Here is a 7,930-nt window from a genome sequence, read left to right on the forward strand (position 1 = left end):
TTCATTACTTTCAAGTGAAGGAGTGTACAAATTTTCCTCATACTGCTGATCTATTTCATGTAATTCGTGTTGGCTGTCAAAATGAAAAATTCCTTCATCTTTTGCCGTACTAAGATCTTGATCCTGCTGTACATTTTCCTGATCATATTGATAAGTATCACTCTCTTTATGCTGCAGGAATGGATTTTTGTACAGGGCTTCCATGATCTCATTATCCATGAAATTATCATCTTCATAAACTTTCTCAAGATTTTCAATAAAACTATGAACATGGCTACAACAGTCCCGACTAAAGCCAAGGATGGATATGATTCTTCATACCTTTCAAAGAATATTGCATGAAAATATTTTAAACCATAAATAGATGACGGTGGCAAACTTTCATACCAAGATCGGGCTTCGTCTTCCAGAGTAGCCATAAACAGTTTCATCAAACAGTTTTCAGGAAAAGTGATCTTTAATTTATGCACATGAATGTGAAATTTCACCAAATGAAGAGCAGCGTCATTACCTTCTGCATTTTTGAACATAGGCAAATTCTGTAGAAATTTTGAATAATTTAACACATATTCAATGTAGATTATCCTGATCATGTACTATTTCGGAATAAATACACAATACATAAGCTCCTCTACGTTGATCATCAATATAGCAGCATCAATAACAATAAAACATCAAGAGCATTCACACATTAACACAGTATGTAACCCGGGGAAAGCATCTCGCTAAAAACCCCAACTATCTTTATATTAATGATTGAGACCATGTAACATTACAAAGTACAATGCTTATCACAAGCAATCCAGTACCAGCTCCACCTTTTACACACAATACAGCTAAGATCTGATCTCCAAATCTATTCCACTGCTTGCCTGCCTCCACTGCTCAATACCTGCTCGAGAATGAATGAGAATGGTTTACCAAACTCGTATTTCACCTCCAAAGAATCACTCACACTATGTAAGATGTGAGAAGAGGGTATAATACTGGGCAAATACATGAGCAAACTCATTGGCATACTCAATCCCTTGATTGTGCAAATCCTCATGCACAACTATAGTCACAACTGATAGCAATCTGATCCTCTAACACCTGTCCCTGCTGAACTAAACATGCACTGACATGCAACTGAGTTAACTAATGTATTCTATAGTTGCATTATGAGTTAATAATTAGTTTAATCAACTCATCATTAGTCTATTTGTAGTTAGACTAACTACAACTAGTTTAACCAAGTCAAACTAAACACAACTCCATCAACTCCACAATCAACTCCACCAAACTCATCTGATTGAGTTCTAACTGAAGTCATGCATGCAACAACTCAACTGACTCATAAGAAAAGCGTACTTCCTTCTGACAGCTGCATGGGCCACATATGTAGCTCAAACTGAAGTGCTCCAAGAGAATAAGATCAAGTTTATAGTCCAAATATTATTATGAGACAATAATATTTGACTTTTCTATTTTGGACAGCCAGTCTAAAAATAGACTTTGATCACTCTTGTTGTGATCACTCCTGCTGTGGTCACTCCTACTGTGATCACTCCTGCTGTGGTCACTCCTGTTGTGATCATCCCTGTTGTGGTCACTCCTGCTGTGATCATCCCTACTGGGATCCAAAAATAGAACTTGCGCCATAATTTGCCTGCGGGCCCACTTAGTGAAGGCGACTCTTTTCACTAAGCTCCATCATCTTGTTGCAATCTCAACAAATTCTTCTACCAATCTACCTTGGGCATTTTATTTGGAAAACCTGGGATATGATCTCGGCTCATGGGAGCGTATCTTCTTGCAACCCGATCCATCTTGAAAACCTTAAAGCTACTAATCTTCCTGCAGTGGAGTCACCATGAAGCATTGATTTCTAGATTTTTCAGCGAATGGAGTCACCAGGTGAATGGTTTCAGCCTTCTTATGTCTGATCGTTGTCCACCATCAACAATCATATCTGAAATTGATACATGTACTAGGGCAATTAATAAGTGAGGTGTCACGTTTACAAGCTAGACCGGAGATTGATTGAAGCAGCGTTTATCTACTTGCGCTAATGCAAAGCAAAATCATTTCAAAGGCTACCTGGCATAACTTCAGGCTCCATCTGTAGCTTATAAAACAAATGACATCAACAAGCAAACCATTTTCTTCCCCAGTATGGTCGCCACTATGTTAGAGCCTAGATTTGTCTCAGGCTGAAAAGACAAGGTTCTAGGTCCACATCAAACCACGCTCAGCCTCATAGCTAGCTAGCCCTACGAGGATAGGAGAGGGCTCTCTTTGTTGATCTCGGCAAAATACAAGCGATGGGGCTCGACATCACTGAAATAAAAGCTAATTTTTGGCTAGGTATGAAGTACAAGGGTTTGTTTTGAGTTTTTTGGGGGTTTTGTGTTGGAAACAATGAAGGGCAAATTGGGCTCGGGGATGAGGCACAGTTTCTGCAGAGTTCCTATTGGGGCAAGGAAAGAAATCATTTTTATTCTTTGAATTGAGTGAATGAATAGATCGGATTGGTGAGGAGCTAAGTAGAGAAAGAGAGTCTCAAGAATTCTCCTTAAACAGATGGAAACATGGAAATTTAAACAAATCCAAAGGCAGAGCATAACAGTTAATGGATTCCACCTTAATCACTCATTTGTTCAAATTCAGAAGAAAAGAGAGGAAAATGATACACATAACACTAATGAAATTACAATTACTTAGAGAAGCACACCATCAAAACATAAAGGCACATGGATCCCAAACATTGCCGCAAAACCCTGGTCTTTCCTTAGCCAAAAATGCAGAGATAAAATGTACAATGATATGCCAAAGCAATCCCAAGTGTCCAACCCTGAAAATGACTTAGGAATAACATGATATAGACTAGCCCAACCCATTATCTTGCCTCTATTGGTCAATCTAATCATTGTAGGAGCTGTTTCAACCAATTCTAAACAAAGCACTAAAACCTAGGCAATCAAAACAACTTGCCTCTATAAGGTAGGAAACTGATTCATTCATTAAATTTTCACTTTTTAGTGAATGAATCCTCTAGAACAAGTAAATAAGTTCCAAAATTACATCATGTTTATCCAATTACATCAAGATAGATCAAAAATTATATCACAAAGCAAAACTAGTCAAACTGGCCGAATTTCTGAGCTGGAAGGTGAAAAATTGAGAAAAAATCCTCTGTGCGCCGCGCCAAAATCTGTATGCGTCATGCCACTTTGGGGCTGAGTTTGAGGAGCTTACTGAATTACAAATTACACCCAAGTGTGGTTGTTGGAAATCCCTTCTTGTATACTTTCCAACACAAGACGAATTTCTGAATTTGCTGCTCATTTGCCCCTCCAAAACCTCAATCTCCCAAGACTGCTTCCTGTGTATCAAAATAGGGGCAGTGAGGTCATTTTTTGAGTGTTTTTGACCTCCTAGGGACTCAAAACTTGCCCAAAATTCTTGGACATGCACCAGTAGTCATGATTTTTCATGCCAAATCCAAAAATATAAACTTTTTGTAGTTTGGAGCTCCCTAGCAAAAGCGCGCGCCAGGTGGCGCGACGCACAGGGAGAAAAACCCTGTTTTTTGTGCAAAAAATTTCCAAAATGCAAAAATTGCTCCAAATTTCTTGAAATTTGGACTGAAGGTGCCTCATCAAGCATCATTCTTAGCCAAAGAGGCTTCAGCCAAGATTCGGAGTCTATCCTCCCTTTTATGGCATTTTAGTGCCCTCCTGGTGCATGCAGTTTCAGTTGTAAAGTCACTGTCTTGGTCATATAATGTATCGGTGCCCGCCTCCATGGTGTTGAAAGTCTATGCCAAGTGTATGTTTGGTTTGTTGAGAATGAGAAATGAGAACTTGGTGTCTTGTTTCAATGCCAAATGTGTGCCAAAGGGAAATGAGGGACTGTGGCAAAAATGGGACAATGGGAACAATGAAGTCTTGCCAAGTGGTAGTTTGCCCTTTGACGATTTGACAAACTTTGGAGGAGGGGACAACCACTGAATGTTGGATTAACTTGGGATTTTACAAATGAGATGGGGAAATAGGAATGATAGGGAATTATGTGACTTAGGGATAAGAAAAAGGGGCTTAGGATTGAATGAGGGAGCTTTAGGGATAACAGCTAGGGTTTGGGATAGTGGGAGTTTAGGAATATAGGGTTAGTGAATTTAGGGATATGGGAATTAGGATTATGGGGATGAAACTAGAAAATTAATGTGGGAAACAAAGAGTGCAGAAGTGAGGGAATGGAATTTCGCAAAAAAACACCAACTACAAACCCTAAGCACTTGTTTGTGAGCACAAATTGCATGGTATTAGGGATTGAATTTTCTTTTACACAACCACCATAAATTGCATGAAAAACTCCTTCACTAGAAAGGAAGAGGGCTTAAATTACTTGCACACTAGAAGGGTTGAGGGATTTTGGAAATTTAAGGGATTTTTTTGAGAGAAATCAGGCTCTTTAGCCCAGTGCGTCGTGCCTTCCCAGTGCACAGCGCCATTGTAAATTTACACTAGAAATTACTGCCCAATGCGCCGCGCCTTCCTAGTGCACCGCACCTTTTTCCAGGCGACATTTGGAGGCCTTCCCGGTGTCCAAATTGGGTGTAGGACAGCTTTGTGGAAAGGTATCGGAGTCTACCTTCCAGCACAACTGGAAGTTTTCAATTTGGAGTTCATTTTTCATATCAAAAATCAAAGCTCCCAAGATTGGTCAAAATGTGCCAAATGAGGCTGCCTCAAGGCAGAGTGCTGTTGCAGTCAACTTTTGAATGCCTTCATCGACTCCACATTGAGCACATGATAGCTCATTGGAAATATATTTATTTCTAGTTATCATTTGACTCATCAAGCGAGTCATTCGGCCAACCAAGCTAGGATAAAACTTGATTTTCCCAAGGTCACTTCAGAGGTGCATCAATTCTCCCGAGGCAATTGTATTGTTGACATTTCTCTAAAACCATGACACCTGTGCAACAAGTGAAGGAGGTTTTTCTTCCTTGGCCTGTTTTGGACAAAAACCTCTCTCAGTTTTTCCAAATTCATATTTTCTTGCTCAAAAACATCATTTTAGTAAAACCTACCCCAATGTGTGGAATAAGAGATTTATCGAAATGAAGCGAAATGAAGGGGATAGGGAGCTTCTAAATTCTTGAGGAAATTTTGGGAAGTAGGGAGGGATGTTAGGAAGTAGGGGAAAGTTTAATCTCTGAAATTGAGAGAGGGGAAGGGGTCGAAAAGGGAAAAACACAGGCCTAGCCTAGAAAATAGGGTTTGTAGCAAGAAACTAGGGTGTGTGTGAAAATGAGGAATTTGGGGGATCTCATTGATGGGAAATATTTAATAAAGTACCTTAAGGATAGGGGAAGGTGTATTAACATCAGGGTACAAGTTTTGCTGATGATTTTACCGTCCAAGAGAAATTACCTTCAAAACCCTAGGAGAGGGAAATGACCTTACCTAGGCGCAACTGAAGCATGAACAAGGTGTAAAATGACCCATTGGAACCTGACATGATGATGAAAACCCTCTAAATGATGTTAGAATCAACTGAATAGTGGCATAGACCGACATTTGGACAACTTTGAAAGGAGTGAAAGCAAAGCCTAGACCTAATGCCTAGTGACCAAATTTTACTTGAAGACTCACTGAGTGACCTTGACACCTTAAAATCACTTTGTAAGAGCATGTTTGATCACTGGAGGAAGGCTGGAAAGACTAACACTAACATTGGCTCCAATGGGGATAGTAGCTCCTTGGAGGTGCCAACAACGGCAGATCTTTGGGAGAGCAGACCAGTGCCTTATCCATTGGGTAATGAAGTCATTATTTCGACAAACAACACAAGACTTTGACTCATTTATGTGACTAAAAATCTAACTAAATTTTGAAACTGAAATGACTGAAAGACTTGACTCAACAGACCAAACATAAATGACTTATGACTGACTTAAAACAAAAGCTTTTGAAAAAGGCAGCAGTCCATCAAGATTTGAAATCATGATGACAACCACCTGTGTTTCTTACAAGACAATATACCATCAAACTATATCAAAATTTCAATGAAACCAATCAAGCACATGCCTTCTTGATTGATTCTCCTGATCAGATCTTCTGGTCAACAATGAATACTGGTAATTGGGCATCCAAAAACACAGTTGACCATTATCTCCTTCATCACTGAATACTACAATAATCACCTTCACTGCTGACTGCAACAAATCTGCCATTGGATCCTGAAAAACATGAAGATTTACCTCTTGCTGAAGAAACAAGGTATATTTTTCTTTTGATTCTAGTCTTTTTTCATAACGTACTTCAGTAAAAATGTGTTCCTGGTCCTCAAATAATTCTGAACAAGTAGATGAGCAGATTTCCTCTTCAAAGAACGTTTCCTAACATGAAACATAGGAAGAAGAATCTGAAATGGCATCCTGAATGGTTTGATCTTTGGTAGTCTGACTATATTGTAGATCATCTTCATATGATATGACAGCTGGATTCTCATTACATTCATCGATCATGAGAAAAGAAAATTCAAATATTTCTTGATACTCAACACTATCATTGCTATCATTTACCATAAATGCATCCCAAGGAACTTTTTCACTTACTTGAACGAAGACCTCATCTTGTTTTTGTTTATGAACTGACTGGATTGCCTCTTTATGAAGTCTTTGTTCTGATGACATGAGAACGTTTGGATTCATAACTCTGTCTTCTTTATTCCAGATGATTTCAACAGCAGAGTTCTCCTCTTTGGGATTCAGTATAAGGTATTCTTGCTCATCACAATCTGAATCTGGATCTGAAATGGCTGACTTAACATTATCACTTTCTGATTTCGAAACTTGACTTCCCTGCATGCTGTTTTCTTCTATGGACAAATCTGAAATGACACTTTCTCTTTCAACACTTTCAACTATATGGACGTCTTCAACCTGATGATCTATAAAGCTGCTTACAGGACTATGATCCTTTTCAGAAGAGGAAAAGTTCCACCATCACCTTCTTGACCATGTGCACACTGCAGATCTTCGTTAACTTGAGCTAGAACATGACCGTTCAAGAGTTGATCTATCTCGTCTTCAGACATAGGAGATAATACTTTTTGTTTTATTATGCTCAAGCAGTGATTGTCTTCATTAATTTCAAGTGAAGGAGTGTACAAATTTTCCTCATACTGCTGATCTATTTCATGTAATTCCTGTTGGCTGTTAAAATGAAAAAATCCTTCATCTTCCGCCGTACTAAGATCTTGATCCTGTTGTACATTTTCCTGATCATCTTGATAAATTTCACTCTCTTTATGCTGCTGGAATGGATTTTCGTACAGGGCTTCCATGATCTCATCATCCATGAAATTATCATCTTCATAAACTTTCTCAAGATTTTCAATAAAACTATGAACATGGCTACAACAGTCCTGAACTAAAGCCAAGGATGGATATGATTCTTTATACCTTTCAAAGAATATTGCATGAAAATTTTTAAACCATAAATAGATGCCGGTGGAAAACTTTCATACCAAGATCAGGCTTCGTCTTCCAAAGTAGCCATAAACAGTTTCATCAAACAGTCTTCAGCAAAAGTGATCTTTAATATATGCACATGAATGTGAAATTTCACCAAATGAAGAGCAGTGTCATTACCTTCCACATTTCTGAACATAGGAAAATTCTTTGACCAATCTACCTTGGGAATTTTATTTGGAAAACCTGGGATATGATCTTGGCTCACGGGAGCATATCTTCTTGCAACCCAATCCATCTTGAAAACCTTAAAGCTACTAATCTTCTTGCAGTGGAGTTACCATGAAGCATTGATTTCTGGATTTTTCAGTGAATGGAGTTGCCAGGTGAATGATTCCAGCCTTCTTATGTCTGATCGTTGTCCACCATCAACAATCAGATCTGAACTTGATACATGTACTGGGG

The sequence above is a fragment of the Pinus tabuliformis genome, chromosome 2_2 (genome assembly GCF_031772625.1).
Source record: "Pinus tabuliformis cultivar Carrire ecotype Pingquan chromosome 2_2, CPIR1, whole genome shotgun sequence".
NCBI lineage: Eukaryota > Viridiplantae > Streptophyta > Pinopsida > Pinales > Pinaceae > Pinus > Pinus tabuliformis.